The sequence below is a fragment of the Perca fluviatilis genome, chromosome 23 (assembly GCF_010015445.1).
Source record: "Perca fluviatilis chromosome 23, GENO_Pfluv_1.0, whole genome shotgun sequence".
In the NCBI taxonomy this organism is placed as follows: domain Eukaryota; kingdom Metazoa; phylum Chordata; class Actinopteri; order Perciformes; family Percidae; genus Perca; species Perca fluviatilis.
In genome coordinates this window covers 11,100,791-11,124,526 of record NC_053134.1, presented here as the reverse complement: position 1 = coordinate 11,124,526, position 23,736 = coordinate 11,100,791, and positions in this window count along the sequence as shown.

Genomic DNA, 23,736 nt, shown 5'->3' with positions numbered 1-23,736 from the left:
CTCAGGGATGAGAGCGGCCCGTGGCTTTCCCTTTGTTGCCTGTAATGGATTATTTCATACAAACATGCAATTGGGCTGCGTTACTGATGGATAGCAGCCATTGTTATGGTAAAGTCACTCCATCGCCTTCCCTGGGTCCCCTATTAATCTCAGTCAAGTCAATGGCGCCATTGTGCAAAATTCCCCATTAAACCATAACACCTTGACAACAATGGGAATGTCAGTGCAGCACCTTCCAGGCTCTTCCCAGGAAGGAAAGAAAATGGAATGTTTTCCAAACCGATTACATGGATTAATTGATGTATTTCTAAACCTGTAGAATGTACGAGAAAGAACAGATGGCCGTTTATCTCATTTGTAATTGTATGAATGTTTTTTATTTGGATGGTGGATTGTCTGCAGGTGCAGGTTAAAGGTGACTAAGCTCATTTCCTCAGTGAGAGTGAACCTGGCTGACCTGCAGTGTTAAACGACTTTAGCCTGTGACCCTGGGCTGAAAGATGGGGATGGAAGGAGATAGAGGAGAGGAAGATAGACTGATAAGAGGAAAGAGGGACAACTTGAGAGAGAAAAGGCAAAAAGGAAAGAGAAAGACAGGTAGTCTACCGAGCGACAGTCTGCTATTGTCCACTCTTGCTTCACGGTGTGACAACATTTTTCTCTCAGGCTCTGTCGCTCTAGTTTTCCTCATGCCTCATCTCCCATTCTTGTTCTCATTCTCTCCTTCCCTGTCCGTCAATTTGTGAAGGCCGCACATCATTACTGTCAAAACTCACACTGCAGTGCCAATACAAAAGCCACACACATACAGTATCACATATACAAGCACACACACTCGTACTTGACGCCCACTCATGCATTAAAAAAGAGGGACTTCTTTTCTCCGACTGGGTTCTGACACTCAGCAGCAAGCTTTTCCCACAGGAATCCTGAGTGAGAGACAAGCAGTGTGAACTCAGAAGAACTGGAGTCTTTGATTTTCCTGTCAGACACTTTTAGCCCCCTGGTCCCCCCCCAAAAAAAACACAGTTTATCTCTATCTTCATCTGATTGTGACATTACCTACTGCAGATACAATCACATTCATAATCTGTGCATCTCGAGCCATACGCATCCCAGATCGCCGCATGATTTCAGTAACCTTTGGCTCTCTTCGCACCATAGACATTTGTTTAGAAGACCATAACACAATCAGCTCAAATTTCTACTGAGGGATAATTATTGTGAAGGAGGGACAAGAGAGAATGAGAACATTCAAGATCATTTAACTGCAGGGTGCGATGAGAAGCTAAAACCCGAAGCCTCTTAGAGTCAGAGAGGTAGGTGATTAAACCCTGTCATCAAATCTCACACCTCCTTTTCAAGACACGTGAAGCAGCTGGAGAGCCCTGATTACCATCGATGACACTCCACCCCATCCATCTGATCCCCTTAAGGAGGTTGTTAAATCCAAATAGGCTCCCCCGTTAAAAGTGGTGTCAAGTAAATAATAGATATTTTTATCTATAGGTGTGGGGACTGGATAAACATGAAAACGAGCTTATCAAAACTGAAAGGTGAACAAGTTAAAAGGTGCTCTAATCAGATCTGGCACTGACTGTACCTCTCGGCAACTGATGGAGCTGCTCTGGTGTGACTGAAATGGGTGGCTTTGCCTTAAAGCCAACTACTGTACATGTATCACCACTTTCACCAAAGCAATACGTCTGAGTAATTGGAGACCAGTGACGTTTTTACATTTTTAGCCATTTAGATAAGATCCTTGCTCTGAGAGATTACACTTATACCCAGTCAATGTTAGTGATTCTTGTTTCACCAGTAGTCAAAGTTGATGTATGAACATTAACTGTTGCCATGGCAGAGCAGTTAGAAAGATGGGACAGACTAATGACTTTTTTTTTTTTTTTTTTTTTTTTTTTAAGCCTTGGGTTATTGGCTAAAGCCTGATGATGAAAGTGAAGTATTTTTCATTGCAGTGACTGTTATTTGCAAAATACAGGCAGAACATTGATTATGATGCATTCAATAGAAATGGAAATTTCGGCACATGCCCCGGTTGATTGCCTGTAGCAAAAAGGTCTTCATGTTAAGGTGTTGACTTTAGTATTATTTTTACATCAAGATAGAAGATATGCTTATACATTTATAAATCATGACTGGTTATGTGTGTTAAAGCCATCTTCACCTTTGTAAAAAAACAAAACAAAGGCGAAGATACACAGAGCAATGGCACTTTTGCACCACTGTAGAGAATGACGACATTCAGAGACACCTGCTGCAGAGATGTGCAGCCCCTAGAGCTCCAGCTCTAAGTGTCTCAGGCAGCTACAAACAGCCCATAACTCTGCTTTGCTGATAGCAGGACTGGGGATTGTCTCTACTACCAGGGTTCACCCCTCCCCTCTTTTCTTTTTCCCCACCCGCCTCGTCCCCCACCAATACCTTGTCCCACCGGAGTCGTAAATCGCTCCAGTGGCACCCGCCAAGAGCAATGAAGCAGACACGTGACAACTTACACACACATGCATGCCGGTACACTTGTTCAGACACAGTCGAACATGTTAACACACATCTGAGTGCAGACATAGCACCCTAAACTGGAATACACGAACACCACCAAAATGTGCCTGATCATTAGTGCAGAATCCCCACTACTAAAGCAAGAGATGGAATGTGATGGGGCTAATGTTATTGCTAATCTTGTAGCAGACCGAGTTATTAGTGCTTTAAAAGGAAAAGCCTGTAGAGATATGGTGGAGAGATGGGAATGGAAGGTGGGGACTAAGACAGACACACTGACAAATGAAGAAAGCGAGGGAGAAGCTCATTAGGCTACAGTGGTTGAGGGAATAGTCAATAAAAAGCAAAATGATGAACACGGGGGAGCGAGGAAAGAAAAAGAGAAATAGATGAGAGTGGAGACTGAGGAAGAAAAGGAGATAAGCGAAGAAGGATGAGAATAGGGGACGAAGGGAATTGGGGGATGTTTTGAAATGTGGAAATAGAGTTACAGTACCGTTATTGCAATCCTATTCTTTCACATAAACCTGTCTTGATGCAGAAAACCACAGAGTGCAAATATATGAAGTTTTACCAGGTTCATGCTCATTTGGATGAGGCATCTGGATGTTGGTTGTTTTTTATTCTGTCAAGCTTTATTCACAGTAGCAGCAGTCCTTTCTCTCGCTCTTTTTTACCGCTCCTTTCTTTGAGTCTCACTGGGTGGGTGACAATCAGCTGTGGAGTCACTTCAGTGTCTGACAAGGGCAAAACAGCCATATCCTATAACAGGTATTACTATGCACATCACTCTTGCTTTAGTGCCAGTGAATGGAAAATAAACCACCTCGCTGAATTGCACTAAGCTCGTCATCTACTTACTAGCAGCAGCAAGGTACAGCCAGAGTGCCTTTTTTTTACCAAGGATGAGTAGATGTGTGTGTGTATGTGTATATATATATATATATATATATATATATATATATATATAGATAGATAGATAGATAGATAGATAGATAGATAGATAGATAGATAGATAGATAGATAGAGAGATAGAGATAGAGCCAAGGGAGGTCTTTATTTTTTTATGAAAGAATTGTCTTCTTTGCATATTACTGTAAACTGTGAACTTTAATGTTGTTGTTTTTTTGACAGCATAATAAAAGCTACAGGCCTTCACCAAGGACAAAAATGTTTCTCTGCACATCGCGATCTTAATCATCCCACTGCTCATTGCCCTGAGAGACTGTGACTTTCCTCTTTCTAAAATGCCTGACAGTAGCCCATTAGCAATTAAGAATTACGGTTCACCGCACTTCCAATGACAGAGAAAGACAAACTTCCATCATACATTATACTGTAGGTGTTGAACTAGCATCAGATCTTAACACTATATTTATGTTGTTAATCCATGGATACCAGTTTTATTATTTAACAATTTTATGTATGACATTATTGTAAACAAAATTAGTCATGATACATTCACACACTCACAATCTGTGGCATATATATTTTTTTGTATTTGATGCTATAGTTTTTATTGGCCTATGATAACCCAGAAAATATATTTGCAGGTATAAGTGCAATTAAATAAGTACATTTTTAACAGCCTGCATCCCTTAAAGCTTAGTTGAGATTGAAATCTACCTTGAAATGTAGCTTGTGGCAGTCTGAGCCACGTCCTTTCCTGTCCAATATGTTTATTGGTGATACCTGACTGCCTTGAGCACTTTTATAATTCATGATTAAGCTTGCCAGAAAATATCAAAGTCTCAATTACTTTAATAGCTTTTCCTGCAGAATAAAAAACGATTGCAATGTAATATCACCAAGTTGTGCACACACTGGTCAAAGTGTCAGGTCCGATATTTAGTTTTACAGTTTCATCATTTCCCGGTCTAATCCTACATTATTCCCAAAGACGTTGCAGATTATCTATTAAAAGCATTCCTATGAATGCCCTAGAGGAGAGACTGGTACAAAATGCCCATTTGTAAAATTCATTATATCAAGACTACCGAGACACAGATTTCTTTGATTCATGTGGCCATTGAGAACAGGTTTGAACACTTTGGACATAGGGCAACATGTCTTATTAACTACTTTGTTTGAAGTATACTGAACCCTTCAAAGAGATTCGAAACACAGATCTGACAACAACTCTGAATTCTTCTATCAGGATAAAGAAACATGTAAGGAGGGTTGCAGAGATTACAGCAGCAACCTTGAACAAGACAATCTTTTGCTGTTAAGCCAACATCCCTCACTCACCTCAAACATTCTGAATTCTGCAAAGAAATCCATCCAATAAATGTCTATTCTCAACAAACTTCAGCTGGCAAAATAAAGAGTGATAATAAATGTGTCAACTAATGATAATCCCAATGAAACGGTAAACAAACAATAAATAATCAATCAAGCGTTATGCAAGAATTGGACGTGTTGCATTGACATTTATTTTATGCATGTTTAGAAAGAAATACTATACCAATGCTTTTTTTGTTTCTAGTTTTTGCAGGTCAACTTGTTATGCACTGAGGCTACTGTATGTGCTGCCTGCAAGTCCTCAGAGTACAAAGCACTGTTGGAACCACACAAAATCTAATATGATCAGCATGTTGTGAATGCCTGCCAAGAATCACGGATAGACAGCACTGAGGCAGGATAAAACCTATTAACCCATGTTTATTTCCTAATTCATTCTTTGATTCCCAACGTGACTCAAATCTAATTTCCATTTCCTGTAGAACAACAATTTATCTCCAAAATAATGAACTCTATTAAGATATCGCTGTGAGAGCCATTTTTCTCCCCAAAACATCCATTATGGAAAATAATATCTGAAGCTGCAGTGGCCATTGATCCAAATGATGCTGGAATTTCAATCTGTCACATCTCACAGAACTGAAAATAATCACAAAAACACATCAACATCATTAGCCCATATATAATAGCATGCAGGCTGGAGTTTGAAGTTCTTAAGCCAGTACTTACTTGACTAAGACCCTGTTTACACTTTGTTTTTAAATGCGTCTTGGGCAATCGGACCACAAGTGGACAGCGCTAAATACAAGTGACCACCAAGACATGTGGTGATCCTATCACTCAAAACCACTTCCCCAGGTGGTCTGGACCACATATCTTGGACCACAAACACTAATGTGTCCTAATGCTTCCCCGACAACGTCATCAATGTAGGACTTGGTGGTTGCTTTGGTGACAGCACTAACGCTCTATAATTTGTCCATTTTACAACAGGTTGGACAAAGTGTTGCGGTGAGAGTGTGGACCAAATAACCGGGGCGGGGCCCTTCTAGCGGAAGTGACGTAGGCAGGAACGAAATCTGAACACAGGTGGGCAGCTGGAGACGCATTAAGGCCGGGACACATCAGGCCGATTATCGGCCGTGGGACAGTCTGGCGAGGTCAGTGACTCAAATCTGTTCGGTGTGTCCCGTGCCATCGTCCGTCTGGGGGTCTGTCGGCGTTCATTTTGGCCGACCTGACATGTTCGGTCGGCGGCAGGGAAGTCGGGACTCACCCGGAAATGACGAGCGGAATGAGGCGACTAGAGTCTCTCAAAATCTGATGAAAATGTTTTAAACTGACCTTTGTTGAGCTGAAATGAAGACATGGCTTATTTCTCGCTTAAAATGTTTTCAGAAACACGTTTCAGTGAACTATTTTAGTACAATATGAGATCGTATTCTGAACGGCCGCCATGACAGTCTGGCTCTGAATTTCCGGAGAAAACAAACCCATGTGACGCGTTCGTCCAATCAGCTGCCGGTTTCATTTATTGGGCAACATTACAGATTAGCGCCGCCTGCTGTTATAGAGATGTATTACGTCTCGTCTCCTCTCGTCTTTTTGGTCTGTTCTGTGGCAGTTTTTTGGACCTCTGGGACGCGACTGATCTGTCAACGGTCGCCCGTCGGCTATATGTGTCTACACCATTACAGACACAGTTGTGAACGGTGATGTGTCTCAGCTGTCCACTTGTGTTGCAATCACACGAACACACGATAATTGGTGTGAACTCAAACATGCGTGTGTTGGCTGTTGATAAAGCAAACCGATGGTCTCCATAAACAAAAAAGACAGTAGCCATGAAGCAATGCTAAAATGGTGAGGTACAGAATCATATTCAGTAGTATTTCTATTAAATTGGTATATACTGGAAGCAATGAATGAGTATACAATCCTAGCTGCCTGTAAGATTTGGTTGGTTGGAATGGTGTATAAAAAGAGTCTTAAAAGAGAGGGTTCAGGGAAAGTGTCACCATTCCATTTAATATTATTCAACTGAATCCACGGTCCCCTCCTTTTCTGCTTTATTTCACCACTCTCACTGTTCTCTTTCCATTATGCAAACTCACTCTTTGATCTCAAACAATGAAAGGTGGCTTTATCTTAGAACAACAGGGAGACAGACGATCAGAAACTTAGTACACCTCAGAGAAATCCGGAAGAGAATAGAAAGGTAGAGGAAAAGAGAAGGAGAGTGAGAAAAAAAAAAGAGTCAGCTCTTGAAGGAGGGAAGAAACAAAATATGATATACACCTGGCCCATAACACCATACTGAGCCTTTTTACCAAGGGCTACAGCATTAGAAGAATATTAGATCTCTAGTATGCTATAAACAAGAGTTGTCGAAAAATGTATTCATAATGAACAATACTGCAACATAATATAAATGTTGAAATTGAGAAGAACCTTATTAGTGTAGCCTTATCAAAGAGAACATTGTAATAATGCATCAACTATAGGGTCACGACCTTAAGGGTTTAGTATGCTTAGCATGCTATGTCTTTTCAATAAAAAAGCAGACTGCTGCGCCGGATGACGAAGCTATGAGAGCTGTGACAGTGTACTAAACCAGTAAAGTTGTGGGCCAGAAAACCAAAATAACTAGCTGAAAGATGCTAAAACAATCCATGGAGATAAGGAGAACTGTAGAGTAAGGTTATACTTCTCTGTGGGTTAATCATTACGAGGGACCCTCTTCTATCCCTTCAACCGCCTCTATGTTAATCTATAAATAGTATTATTGCCACTTTACACAGAGGCCTTCTGAATTGCTTCTGCTTTATCACCTGATCAAAATATTAACATATTACAGATACATACTATATTTGTTCGCACTGGCTGAAAATGTCTCAAACGTGTAAAGAAAGAATCTCTCTTATGTGGGGTGAAATCTAGGAAGATTTTTTATTTATTTTGCATTTCAAGAATAAAGTCAAAATGTCGAGAATAAAGTCAACATGACGAGAATAAAGTTGAAATACTTTTTCGAGAATAAAGTCGAAATGTTGAGAATAAAGTTAACATGACAAGAATAAAATTGAAAATACAGTTTAGAGAATAAAGTCAACATGTCGAGAAAAAACCTGATATTTCAAGAATCAAGTCGGACTTTTGAGAATAGCCTAAACCAAACTACTAGCTTTACCTAATGTCTTCTACAAAATGCCTTGTGAAGGCCTATATGAACTCGTGAAATTATACTTCAGAATCGGTTTTAATAACAAGGAAATTGTATCTCTTTTAGCACACAAACACAGTATGGTGATAAGAATTAGGACTTTGAAGAGATTGTGCCGAAAATTGCGTCAGTTCAGAAGGAGAAACAACACAAACTTGGAAGAGGTGGCCGTATTCCTGCAAATTGAAATAGCTCGTAATGGACAGATGCAAGGCTATCGATGGTTACACCTACGCGCAATACAGAGAGGATATGTTGTATCACAAGACACAATGAGACAATTGATCAAATTGTTTGATCCTGAAGGAGTTGGGGCTCAGGCGAGCGCGGCATTTGTTGAAGATAAAAAAGTTAAAACCATGCTTATGTTTTAGTACAATATACTTTTAGGTAAAAAAATTTAACTTAGAAATGTAAACTGTTGTGTGACTGAGTGACACTGAAACTGAGTCGAAAAGGATTGTTTCAACACTGATTAAGCCTAATCAGCATTTGACTGCCTCACCCCAAACCTAGTTTCTAAAGAATTAATTAGGTCATGTCTGTTTTTTAGCATGAATGTAGATGCTCTAGAAGACTTATTGTTTAAACAACTTTTGGGGAGCCACTCCCTGCGGGGCCAGACTTGATTAGAACGAAGGAAATGCAAACTCTGTAAACTTGAATAGAATCGGCACTACCATGATAAACAACCTTTTTCTGTTACCTGGAGTAAACCTGAAATTCAGAGGTGTGTCCTTAACCTGAGAGACAGGAATATAATTCGTAAACAGAGATGATTTCAGGACTGCGAACTGTGACCCGACAGGGGAAGCATGTTTGCAGTCCGCTGTTTACAGTGTATTATTTGTCATGTCACATGACTGTTCTTATGTGACTCCACAAGGAGAAGCATGATTTCAGTCCGCTGTCAGCTGCAGTGTAACATTTGTTTTTGTCATGTCGTTTTCATCATGTTGTTCATTAAACCTTTTGCTTAACTTTCAATTCGACCCAGGCCTCTCCTTCCTCCTCAGAAATCAAACAAACACGTCTTTTAGGATTTCTTAACACACTCCAAGGATGTAACCCATATCTATGAGGTTGCCTACATGGCAGCTGGCATGGCGGACAGTCGCTCTAATGTGATTAAGTGATAAAGGAGTTGAATTTATTCACGTCAATCTCGACATTTCGACATTATTCTCAAAATGGTAGTTCAACTTTATTCTCGTCATGTTGCCTTCATTCTCGACATCTGGACTTTATTTTCGAAATGGTAGTTCGACTTTATTCTCGTTATGTTCAGCGCCGCATGATGCTCTATTTTTCTGGCTTAACTCTTCTTAACACTTCCGTGAAAGGACCGTCATCTGGCGGTGTCTGTACCCAGCTCTCAATCACCTAGTAGCGACTGAACAACTGCCGCTGATAGCCGCTCCTGGAGCTCTGTAGCGGTTAATACAATCAGCAAATGCCACTCTGATTTTAACGTTCTATAATCACATTACAGCGCTTAATTTGTTCATACTTGTAGCGGTTAATGGAACCAGCAACTGCCACTCTGATTTTAGCGTACTATAGTCATGTTACAACGCTTTACTTAGTTTAAAATACTTCTATTTTAGGTATATAGTATATGATCTATTGGTGAAGAAGCATTGATAACTGAGGGGGGAAACATTTAGTTGCCACTGGGGAACATCACAACATTTTTTCGTTGGTGTTGTTGGTCATGATAACCCCGCCCCCAGCCCCTGACGTAAGAAAGACTTTGTTCAAGACTGGTTCAAGACCATCAAAGAGTTGGTGCCGCTATGGAACCAGTTTTCCTGGCCGAGAGACAGTTCTTTGGCTGTTGAAACTCGAAGAACTGATTCGAGATTAGGCACCAGCTCCGAACCGGTTCTTAAAATGCCTTGGTGGAAACAGGTAACAGAGAGAGACTTACAGAGACAGAGATAGATAGAGAAACTAAAGGCTAAGGATTTTTTCAAAGCAGAGGACAGCGAGATTGCCCTTGCAGTAGGACCACCTTATCAATTTGATTAGAGCGTGAAAGGACACTTAAGATCTCAATTGCCAGCATATTAGTAGTCTACTCAGCCCCCTGCCGTTGAATCCAGTGGCTAATGTTTGGGAGTAGCGGCAGAGTTTAAAAAGATTATTTGATTTCACTTAGATATGCCCCTGCATGTGAAATCAAATAGCGATTAGATAATGTGTGAGCTGTATATGAAAGGGCCTGCTTCATTTGAAACATTGATTTGCATTTCAAATGTTTTTGCCAAGCCAGAAACACAACAGTCAGCTCCACAATATATGTAAAAACATTCAAATGGCAAGACCTATTAGATGACAAAAATTACAATATTTCTGCTCTGCCACTCATGTAGATTAAACTTTTAAGAGCCCTTAAAAATGGTTTAAAAAGACAAGCTAGGATGTAGATATGAGATAAAGTTTTCTTATTTCCCTCTGCTCTTGGTCAAAGAGTGCAGCAGTAGGCAAAAAGTAATAATAATTCAGTCTGCAAAAAAATATTCAGAAAGGATGAAGGGGCTGAGCAGATTTCCTATTAGACCTACTTTATGTTCAGCCTGAAAACAAAGCAGAGAGGAGAGGAAAGGAAAAGAGAAGAGGGTGGGCGTCAAAAGGGAAGTTATTTTCACTTTGTTTCTTTTATCCTTTGTTGTTGTTCTGTGTCTCGCTTCATCATGCAACTTCTCAGTGCCATTTTTTCTGACTAACACAATCCTTTTTGGGAGAGCTGGTTGACAGTAAGCTTTTAGTGGGACAAAGATGTGGAGGAACAAGACCACCACATTGTTTACCAAGACAGCTAGTGAAAACCAGAGCCCTTGAAGAGAGAGTTGCGTCATTGGAGGGTAAAAAACGCTACGGTCACGTGCTTCATGGGTCTCCAAATAGTTCCAAGCGGGTAATTTGAATGCATTGGATTCTATGAGAGCTGCGGTAACAATGGCAATTTGGGGTATGATCTATAATATGAAAGCTTTTTAAAATGCTGCAAATTTACATGTTAGATTAGTTATATTTACAACATAGCATTGCATAATATTAGTGTAAAGATGACCTGAAATTAGAAGGTTAGAGTGACTAAGGGCGGGTTGGCACCTAATAGTCATGTGTGCTGCTTGCTTTAGCTAGCTATTCACTGTGTCATACCACAAAACAGGGCTGTGGTTTATCTTCTTTACTTGTTGAACTTTCAGATAACATCAACGAAGGTGTGAACTGAATATTGATCCATCCAGATTCTCTTCAAGTGCCTTGAATCAAATGACTGACGGCAGTTGAGGGCATTTAAGTGGACAGCAAACATAATGATCAGTGTGCTGTCATCGCTTTTAAAAGAAGTCACTTGACAGGACAGCGAAGTAGCTAGTAGTCCTATATACATTGCATCAGTTGTATTTTTATTAGATGTAAAAATGCCAAATGTATTATCCCTGTCAAATAAAGTGAAAATAATTCTGCTAACACTAACAAAATCATTACTTAAAATTTCTTTAGGCTCCAGACAAAAAGTACCAGTGACCTGTCTGGTAAAAGTATTAACCTAAAGAGTTAACATGACTAGAATAAGTAGATTAAGAATGCAATGCATTAATTATCAATACATAATCTGTTTGTACATTTCAGTAATTTAGTTATTTAAAAAAATAGTTTATTATGGTTTAAAAGCAGAGACAAATGTCACCAATGTATGTACAGTAAATGGCTGTTCTTAATTAAGTATACCTTTATTGTATTATTGCACACACAAAGGCTATAATATATAAATATACAATAAAATGACAATAACAAAAGCAAGTACAATAATTTTAGTTGCATCAATGCACACACTGAATGAGTACATAGTGAAATGCACTTACTTGGGTGTTAAAATCATATATTCAACTTAATGCCATTTGAAACCCAGGCGCAGTTTGTCAACTAACCCAGTTTAAGCGAAACCATTAACAGGACTTGAATGAATAATTTTACAAGTCTGAATAGATTAAAAATGCAATTAAGCATGTGTTAAGGTGCAGGCTACTCTGCGGAGCCTCCTGCTCTCCCCGCCCGCCGTGTCGATTTCCTCATCTCTCATTGCGTTTCCGCTCAGCAGCCACTCCTTAGAGTCTGGCTCCTCCATTATCTAGATGCCTGAACCAGGGTAGAAGATGCAGATTTAGGGTCTCTTTAGATAAATGACGAATTGTGTGAGGATGTACAGCACGTGCAGGTGCCCCATACCAATTGGACAGTTTGCGTCCTACCCCTGTGTGTACTGAACTCCATCTTGTGCTACAGATTTCACCGTGATTGTTTGGAGGTTGGGCAGGCTGATCTGGCTTGTCTGGCTCAGAGGGAGGGTATAGATCAGGGTTAAGATCAGCTGCTGGGCCTGGGCCTGCCCCCTGGGGCAACTGGTTTGCCTGGACCTACAGAGAATGGGACACGTTAGTAATCTATTACAGCACAAAAACACAACATGCTACTTCAATAATGTGTATTATGTAACTCCTTGTAGATTACCTGGAAGGTCTGCCACTGGATCTGCCCAGTAGCATTGACAGTTTGGGCCTGGATGAGGAAGGTCCCTGGGTTGCACTCTGTAGAGTCTGACCTGCTGCAGGCAAGCAGCATTCATGTAACAAGCACATACAGTGCCTTGCGAAAGTATTCGGCCCCCTTGAACTTTTTGACCTTTTGCCACATTTCAGGCCTCAAACATAAAGATATAAAACTGTAATTTTTTGTGAAGAATCAACAATAAGTGGGACACAATCATGAAGTGGAACGAAATTTATTGGATATTTCAAACCTTTTAAACAAATAAAAAACTGAAATATTGGGCGTGCAAAATTATTCAGCCCCCTTAAGTTAATACTTTGTAGCGCCACCCTTTTGCTGCGATTACAGCTGTAAGTGGCTTGGGGTATGTCTATCAGTTTTGCACATCGAGAGACTGACATTTTTGCCCATTCCTCCTTGCAAAATAGCTCGAGCTCAGTGAGGTTGGATGGAGAGCGTTTGTGAACAGCAGTTTTCAGTTCTTTCCACAGATTCTCGATTGGATTCAGGTCTGGACTTTGACTTGGCCATTCTAACACCTGGATATGTTTATTTGTGAACCATTCCATTGTAGATTTTGCTTTATGTTTTGGATCATTGTCTTGTTGGAAGACAAATCTCCGTCCCAGTCTCAGGTCTTTTGCAGACTCTATCAGGTTTTCTTCCAGAATGGTCCTGTATTTGGCTCCATCCATCTTCCCATCAATTTTAACCATCTTCCCTGTCCCTGCTGAAGAAAAGCAGGCCCAAACCATGATGCTGCCACCACCATGTTTGACAGTGGGGATGGTGTGTTCAGGGTGATGAGCTGTGTTGCTTTTACGCCAAACACAACGTTTTGCATTGTTGCCAAAAAGTTAGATTTTGGTTTCATCTGACCACAGCACCTTCTTCCACATGTTTGGGGGTCTCCCCGGTGGGGGTTTTGGCAAACTTTTATACGACACTTTTTATGGATATCTTTAAGAAATGGCTTTCTTCTTGCCACTCTTCCATAAAGGCCAGATTTGTGCAGTATATCGACTGATTGTTGTCCTATGGACAGAGTCTCCCACCTCAGCTGTAGATCTCTGCAGTTCATCCAGAGTGATCGGGCCTCTTGGCTGCATCTCTGATCAGTCTTCTCATTGTATGAGCTGAAAGTTTGAGAGGGACGGCGGGTCTTCGTAGATTTGTAGTGGTCTGATACTCCTTCCATTTCAATATTATCGCTTGCACAGTGCTCCTTGGGATGTTTAAAGCTTGGGAAATCTTTTTGTATCCAAATCCGGCTTTAAACTACTCCACAACAGTATCTCGGACCTGCCTGGTGTTTTCCTTGTTCTTCATGATGCGCTCTGCGCTTTACACGGACCTTTGAGACTATCACAGAGCAGGTGCATTTATCGCGGAGACTTGATTACACACAGCTGGATTCTATTTATCATCATTAGTCATTTAGGTCAACATTGGATCATTCAGAGATCCTCACTGAACTTCTGGAGAGAGTTTGCTGCACTGAAAGTAAAGGGGGCTGAATAATTTTTCGCTTACTTTTTCAGTTTTTTATTTGTTAAAAAAGTTTGAAATAGCCAATGAATTTCGTTCCACTTCATAATTGGGACCCACTTGTTGTTGATTCTTTACAAAAAATTACAGTTTTATATCTTTATGTTTGAGGCCTGAAATGTGGCAAAAGGTCGAAACGTTCAAGGGGGCCGAATAGTTTCGCAAGGCACTGTACAGGATATTTGCACATGATCATGCCAGATTATCAAAGACAATTCTTAAGTCGAATAAAAGCTGCAAAAATATAAACACGGGGAAATGAATGCAACTATTCTGTGTAGCCATGTTTAGAAATCTATAAAAACTGGCCATGCTACATCTTTAAACCCAGGACTCTCCCATCAACTTAAACAGCCATGCATTGCAAATTAATAGTTGAAAAATATAAAATCTTCCTTCAATTACAGATACATCGCTGTGATGGATAAATCACCGTCAACATTTGGACATCCCCATTTGACCACCACCTATTGTTAACGTTACTCAAACATGGATTTTTATTTTATTTCACTTTCATTTTTACAGGCAAGTCATTAAGAAACGGTTCTTATTTACAATGGCGGCCTGTGATGTATTAAAATAACTCAAACTACAAAGTTCAGTGGTTAGCTAACATTTCCTACCTATACATAAACATGTCTACAGTTTTTTGTTTGTTTCTATTTTACAATGCATGCAAGTAACATTAATGTTACAGACAAGCAGATAACCTAAAACCAAACGCAATGTTATTAACGTTATTATTACATCAAATCTACACAATTTCTAAAATAAAATCATATAGTCCACTGTCTAAAATATATTTATAATTCAACCCAAATGTAATAATATAGTCTTCGACAGTAGTCATTTTTAAAACCAGAATAATTAGGCTAACGTAGCTAGTTTTCCTCAAACCTTGCGTTAAATTGGTTAATTTTATAAACTAAGTAAGGTTGACTTATGCTAAAACGCTCTATTACATCGGCTAAAGTCTAACTACAATAAAGGTTTCAAAAGTAATTTGGACTTTAAAGTCATTACCTCAGTAAGGAGCTGATTAAACAATGCTTCTCTATGGCGACACGGGTGGTAGCTCATGTTGTGTGGAACTGTTGGGGGTCTCCATGAGCCGCCATTGCTGTAAAAAAAAAAAACTAAAAAAAAAACTTGCCCGATGAAGTGAACGGAGATGACGCAACTCTCTCTTCAAGGGCTCTGGTAAAAAAACAAAGCTAAAATGTAAACAGGCCTTGTAGAAAAAAAAAAAAAAAAAAATCTCCTTTTTGAAGACAGGAGAGATTCTATACACCTTAACAAAACAAATCATGGCCAAATTCCTTTCATTTCTATGCCAGCGTGCTCATGCTGTACAGTATACACAGAAAATCATTGGCTTTGCACTCTTGAGTCGCATACCGCAGTGCCTCTCATTCAGCAGTCAAAACCTCATTAAACTCCTACCTCTTTGACGTGAGTAAGGGACTGTCTAAAGCCAGTGAAGAGGCAATTGGATTTGATCTGTCACTTTTCCATAAATACGTTCATTCAAAGCCTGTGGATTGCTTCAGCTGTGGTGCTCATCACAGTCAATTCTTTAGCCCTGGATCCAATTTTCGGGAAACTTATTGGTGAACCAAAATAGCAAATAGGAGCTTTTGACTGCAGATCACCTGGTTAAAAAAAGGTAAGGCGGTCGCTTGCTAGGGTATTATCACCATGGAAGCACACTGAACATGCATGCACACAAGCACACACAAGCTGTCAGACAGAAGGGGAAAAAAAGCGAGGATATCTGGAGCAGTTCCTGAGGTAGTTTGGCAGGTTTTTAAATATCTAATATTGGTTTCATGCTATATCAAAAACACACACTTCCTAGTCTCATAGCGAGACTAATCATTACTAACATAGCAGGATATTCAGCCAATAAAGATGACTCACATCACCAAGGGAACAGAGCAGAACTTCATGCCATTTTTTTTTTTTTTTTCACACTCACATCTTCTCACTCTACAGGTCTGTCTCACCAATTCCTCTCATCCTCACCTCCATTTATATCTTTTCATTACCTCTACCTGCCTTTCTACCCATCAATACCCACCCCCATCTCACGCCATCAAGCTCAGATTCTTTTTCCTCATCTAAGTAAACTGACTGGGATGCTCTCAAAAGCGGTTACTGAGCCTTTACAGCAATCACAGACAGGGTGCCAGAAATCACTCAGGGGCTGGGAAAACACACACATTTCTACATGTACCCATACATAGATACATAATACGCACAGGCACTTATATATACTGATGGCTGGCCTGGGGCAAGGGTGAGATGGGTCAATAGCATTTACAGCTCTCAGTTTTTATTGGAGTTTGTGATGGCCTACGCTTTTTGAGTTCACAAACTCGAACATCTCATCACCTCGCCCATTACGGAAGCAACCACCAAGGACAGAAAGGCAGGACTTGGGGAAAGCAGAGAGAAGGTGTTTAAAAGAAGGATATATTAATAAATATATACATAGTGACGTTGTGCCACTGGTGGTCATTTGCCAAGACAGGGCACACATATTCACAGAAAAAGCGATTAAAGGAATGGAACACAGGGTTTCAAGGAGCAAGAGTATGAGGTAATTTCCCACAGGAAAGAAGAAGGCATAAAGTTGGTTTGTAGTTTGTAGGTTTATGTTTTTATCTGTGTTTATGTGTTTCCATTTGCATTTCTGCATGTGAATGTGTGCAAGTGTGTCCTTTTGCCTGTGTGTGGTGCACATATGTGGGTGAGTGGCTGGCAAGTGGTTATGTAAGGCACTAATTGTCATGCAGTGCGCAGGGTGCAGACACTAAGCACAGACATGAAGCTTTCTCCAAGCCCACAGCAATGAATTTTAAAAATAATTAAGAATAACGTACCCACAGATCCAAGGGAGAGAATGTCAACATCCAAACACTCTCTGTTCACATAGATGTGCTAATTGCTACGTATATAAGTACATTTAGTTTATCTGGCATACATGTACTTTTGAGTGTCAAACTATGTCTTCATGTGTTTGTTTGTACCTACATGTGTCTTTGCCTGCATGTTTCTGAGTTCAAAGTACATCAGAGGAAAAAGCTAAAGAATGTTGTTAATCACATCACCTTAAAACCTCTGAGACACTGACACGGATGTTTGAATTAATAAGCGTGTGCCACAACTAAACACGATGGATGGTCCTAACATATGCATGTTATATTCAGGGGCTCAGAATTAAATTAGTTTGATGCTGAATTGGCTGAAATCCTTTATATTGATTGCTTGTGTTGTGCTCTTTTAAAAAAAAAAAAAAAAAAAAAAAAAAAAAAAAAAAAAGATTTAATTGTGCATGGGTTGTTCTACGATTTATTAGATGAAGTAACTCTGTAGAAATCTTAAGATTTTGTACGCTTTTGGAATTTGAATTCGTAGTCAGCTTCTGTCATATCAGAGAATAATTTACGAATGGGGAGATTTAAATATGGATGAAAATATATCAAAGAGCATAAGGATTTTGATTCAGCATTAGTCAAAAAGAAATTTAATACATTTTGTATAAGAAGGTTCTTAAGCAATTTGCAGCCTGTGTTAGGTAAGACTTTGAAGACCCACCACAATGATGACAATTCATGTGCCATACCTTTATTTTGTCTGCACTCCCTTGAACTCCTGCAATCCAATTATTTAGAGAAATAAGGTTTGTCTTGTCAAGGCATAATCCTTTGAATCTTTTAATTCATTTTACACTGGCTGCTACTGTCTCTAACCCCATGCCAAACATGAAACATGTGTGGCCAAGCCTTTAAATGTCTAATACACTTACAATTACAAACTAAATGTATTTATCAAATGTTCAATTGTTGTCTTGCAACAATAAGGGCTGATGTAATCAAAGACATTCTACACTCTCCAGGAATGTGCAGCTATGGTTACTCTTTGGCTGAAGCATCCTTCTGGAACAATCAAAAATTAAAGCTGCAAGCAGTGATGAACAGGCCCTTGCACTCTGCGCATGTGGGTGGTGCCGGCGGGTGCCAGTCGATGCGGCCGTGTATTTCTGTTACCTCTATTATTACCACGTGTGACTGCTGCCATCTTATTATTATTATTATTATAATTGTAAGAAAGCCTGACAAGCTCTTATCCAACAAGTGATGACATTATTGTCTTCAGAGTCAAGTTTAGTAGAATTTCTTCTTTCTTTGTGAACTTTGAACATGATGTAAGTTGTTATTTATTCTTAAATAGGTGCTTTATGCAGCAGTTAAGATGGTTTACATGTTTACCCTAAACAGGATATATGACCATTTTGTTCTTAATTGGTTTATTAATGGCTTTCATTGATCAGGGCTGCTTTAGGACACACTGCTCCTGACACTGTTCCAGGAAACATTGATGCAGCAGTAGAGACATGAGGACATTCTGAGTAAAACATGCAGAAACACGTTTTTCTGTAATATGAATCACATATACCACATTGCTGCGGAACATCTTCCACAGTAAACTGCAGTGTTGTACATTTCTTAAAATTGTTTTTCCTGCCCTCCAGACAACCATTAACCTCTTACACTCTCGGGACACTGGTGAAGAAATGTACAAACCAACTCTTTGACAGTGTGACAGAGGATCAACGACTGTTTCGAAAAACGTTACATGTCAAGATTTTTTATTTTTTTTTTGTCTCTTGTTCTGTGTCTGTAACTCACCAGGGCTTGGGTCTTGAATGGGACAATAACATGCCAGAGTAGTGTGCAATCAGAGCCCTGCAAGAGAGAGAGAGAGGAGAAACAGGGTGATTGGTGCCACATTTAGGCAATTGCTCATCTCTGAGGCTCACTGACTCTGTATAAATTTAAGCCACATCAGGAGTCAAGATGGCCAGGGAAGAGCAACCGGAGTCTCTGGCTTCTCCTTGGCAACCTAGCTGGCTTGATGTGATTAATTTGTCTTTGGTATGCTGCATTAATACTTTCCATTACATGAACAGCTATCTCATGGGGTTCACACAGTTCATGTTGCTTAGTCTGAAGAAAAAAATGCAATGGGAGTCAGCAGAGATTAGCTAGTAATACAGCTGGGAGTTTTACACTAGAAAAGAAAGAATAAAATGTTTTTTTTCTTCCCATGCAGCCTGCAGGAATAAGATGACTTCCTTGTCGTTCTCACAAAAGCGATTATTTTGTTTCTTTTTGTTGCCAGTGTTCCTGTTCAATTCATTCAAAAGGTGAGACAGAATTCACTCAAAGTCAATCACCTCACAGTGGCTCACAACTGCTCCTTTTCTATAACCACACAATTACAATATTTATGAGAACTCCTGCTGATGGAAAGAATATTTCACTGTCCGCCCCCCACACACCTCTCCCTATCTCCCCTTTTCTTTTGTGGTCTTCATTCTTTTCTGTGGGCTTATTTTAATGAAAAGCGTGGTGGTGAAACGCTCTGGCATTCGGCGGGCTTGTAATTTCCACAACACGATGATGTGAATAACTATGAGCTGATGGTCCTAAAGACACTGACAGTGCCCAGAATAAATACATTAACAAAACACAGGAGAATGAAAGGGCAGAATTCCTCTTTATGTGGCCCCACTTTGCCCCTGAGAGCCTTGAACAATAAATCATATAAAAGCATTGAAAAATGAAATGTTTGTTACAATGACCTTAGACAGTGAGAGAAAAGCACGAGAGAGCAAGGCAAAATGACTGCATTTAAAAGAGGAGCGAACAGAAGGGAACGCAAATGTTCCCATCAGGGTGAATATCTTCTAATACACCTCCGCCGGGGGAAGATTATTGATAGCGAGGGTATGATTGTGGGTGGTGGGGATAGCATTAAAATACTCCTACCACTGCTTCTGCTGCATTGCCTCTCCTTCATTCCATTAAACCTCGCTGCTATAATATGCAGCAGAATTGCTACTAGGTAGCCGTTGCTGTGCTACAGCAGGCAAGTGAAATCTCAACCATTTGCACTTGAGGTTCGTGTCCTGGTGAGAGATGACTTATTCATGGCATAATGTACATACCAGGGGAAGATTATCTACCTATGGGGCACACTCTCCTACCAAGGGCATTCTAAAGAAATGTTGACGTGTGGTATAGCACTTTATATGTTGCCTGAAGCTCATTTTCTCTGAAACAAGAGGGGGAAATATTACAAAACATACATTTTGTATTAAGACTTTTTAAAAGCTGGTTCTATCAAAGTAAGGTATTCATACTACAGGATGTGCAGTTAGGCTACAGCATGGGATGACATAGCTCTGAGGACCATGAATAGCTGTACAAACATTGCCCTCCCTTGAGCCATGCCACTACAAAGAACAGTCAAACTCGAATTGAAGACTATACAAAACTTAAAAAATACTGGATCCTATATTTCCCACAGTGAAACAAGTAGCATCTTGGTGTGAAGGCTGGTAAGTTCTGGAACAGTATCCCCATCAGTGTTAGGGAATGTCCGACATTAATAACATTTAAAACCAAACTTAAAGTGTGGCTTAAAGCAAGCCAGTCTTGTAATCATTAAGTGACTATTTTACTTTTGCCTGTACTTATTCATTTTGGTATTGTTTTTTTTTTCTTCTTGGATTTGTATGTTGTAATGTATGTATCTCTGTAATTTGTCTAGGGACTGCGGATGTAAATTAGCCCTGCGGCTATAATCCGGCGTGTTTACGTCTGTTTTTGTTGTTTCAATGCAGATGTTCATTAATGTGCATTGTCCCTATCAAATAAAGGATTGACTGACTGACTGTTAGGCCGTCTTTGCCAGGTAAATAACTGTGCTTCCATTTGAAATGTAGGCTTTCCATTTTGTAGACTGAAAACCAAGATCAACACAGATAATTGAACTGTACAAACTCAGTAGTACTCCCTGTGACTAGCAAACTGACTTTCAGGTGTATAATCAGTTAAGTCTTTCGAGAAAGTGTAATGGGAATGAAATGCAAAAAAATAAAAATCATATCATTTTCCAGGCTTTCAAGTTGAAACATTTCTAAGTCGTGATGTCAGCTTTTACATGTCAGTAAATGTGAATATGTGATGATTCTAATGCTTATGTGAATGTTTCTGTAAGAGGTCCATAGGTGGGATAACTACCAAATCTCAACATGCAGTACACACACAAACAACTCTAAAGTGAGACTGCTCAGTGTGGAGAACATGGGACTCAGATCATCAGCCCAGCTCCACATTACAGACACAAAGCTGCACCACAATGCCTACTTAATGCTAGATCAAGACATGTAAGATCTCAACACAAACCTCTGAAAGAACACCAAGACTTTACACAGACTTAGGCATGAAGACACAGGCATTAGTGTAGCTCAGGTGTAAATGTCAAATGGCAGGTAGAGCACTCACCAACTGAACATGTAGCTTTTTTTTTCTCCTTCCTTCTAAAAGTGATAACATTTGCAGCCTCAACTGAGGAGAAAACTATGCAGTATCATCCATGTGACAACTGTGAAATGGCACAGTTAATCGCACTTAATTGCATTCACCTGGAACCCCAGGTGTAAAACAAATCCTGATTACATTAGATTTCATCCTGCTGGAATTAAAACCAGCGGGGCTCTGAGTCCTAAGGCAGTACAAGTATCACTAGGACACTCAAGTTAGGGCTTTCTAGGATAATGAAATGAACCCCACACTGCGCACACTCATGCACATCCCTCATCATGACACATTGATTGCCATTTTGTTTTGTATGTACAGTATATGACCGTATCTGGGGTCATCCCAACCGTGCCAAGGCAAGGGAACTGTGGGTAATGGTGGCTCCTGCTCCGGGGACAGCAGCCATTTCATGGCTGGTCACTCTGGCCTCTCCAAGCACTGTGTTTTGATCGATCCACACGCCCTTTCTTTTTCCCTGCCTCTCCCTGCTTCCCTCCCTCTCTCTCTCCTAGGACACTCGACGCTGGCTTACGCAGTGATGCATTTGATTGCACAGCACCTCACCAGGGCCAACTCATCAAAAGCTTGATCCAGGGAGAGGCATGCGGCAGAATAAGTTTGGTGAAGCTATCTCTAGTGGAAACCTGTGGATAAGATAAACTCTGTCTAAAACTTGAGAAACTACAGAGCAGAAAATTTTCACAAATGACAAAATGTAGTGTCATACTATCAGGGCGGTAGCCAGTGTAAAATATGTGCAGTAGATAACAGAGCGAGGTTTGACGGCATGGCTTTAGCAAGAATGTCCCACATCTCTATTGCCACATGAATAATCCTGAAGGAATGTTTAATTTATTAACTTCATCAAACAATGAAGAGTCTACAGTGCATTCCAGCTATCATACAACAATTCCATTTCAAAAGTTCAACGTTAAAGTACAGCAGAACTGGTTCACCTTACAGTTACAGCTACTGTACATCCACTACGGCCCAGCTACCCCATATACTCAGTGTCCTTCACTTAGCCGTGTCACTGCTTTAGACTGCCCATTGAATGATTCAGTGGGCTGTCCCAGCTCTTTACTTAAATTTCTCACAGTGTTGGGCTTTATTATTGATGAGACACTGAGTGCAGGATACTCAAATATGCGAGATTTGCAAACTTCAGTCAAAATGAACACTCTTCTGTCCCAGTGCCTGTGCTGTCACTGCCACAAGTGGAGAAACTGGGAGGAATATTGTTTGTGTGTGTGTGTGTGTGTGTGTGTGTGTGTGTCACTCCACAGGGGCCGTTACAAACCTCTCACTCTCACCTCACACACAGATAGCAGTAGTGATTAGTTAGTTATTATTAGTTGATAACTTTTTCAGGGCAGATAGGCCTTTCTAAACCTGTATGTTCATGTTTATGACAGATGGTAAATATAAGAAACCGGCACGCTGTAGATCGCTCTATACTCACACCAGAAACCAAGCAGGCGTGCTCTTGCTGGATTTGCTTGAGCAAACAAGCTCTGTGAAATGAAATCTGTATGCACAAATGTGAGACATTGTGCTTGAGCGTGTACAGCTCTCAGTGAGAGATCCGGGGAAAACGGCAAAATGACTTGTGCAATCCCTTTTGTAAATGGACAGTCTATCCTTTCATGTCAACCCTTAGTCTTTTGCACACACTTGCTCTCCTACAATTTCCTTTATCTTATCTTAAGCCTTTTCTCTGTCTCTGAGCTCTTTTGTGTTATCTCGGTATCAAATCGATCATACTTGTGTGCTCGTATGTGTACACTCCCACAGTGTCTTTCTCCCTGGAACAATGGTGTTCTTTGGTTGAGGGAGCAGACGGGCTAGATAAGGGCAGAGACTTGATCCCATCTGAGACACACTTCTCACACACAGCTCCAGTGTAATTACAGGCCCCATCCATGTTGAGCATCCCCACTGGGACAGGTTACGTGCACATTGCACTTAAGGGAGTAATGGACGGATGATAGTCAACTGCCAAAGATATGAACAAATTAGGGGTGGTAGAGAAACACCAAGTTTGGTTGATGAAAGTTTCCCCAAAATAAAAGCATGTTAGGAAGGAATAGAGAAAGGACAGTAATCCTTGTTTGTCCCCTGACAGAAAAACTCCATTGATTCCCTAATGCAGACAATTTGGCATTGGATGTTTTATGAGCTGAGTGGATAAATATTGACTCTGACCAAGATGATCGAATGAGAAAAGAGAGAGAATCCCAAGGT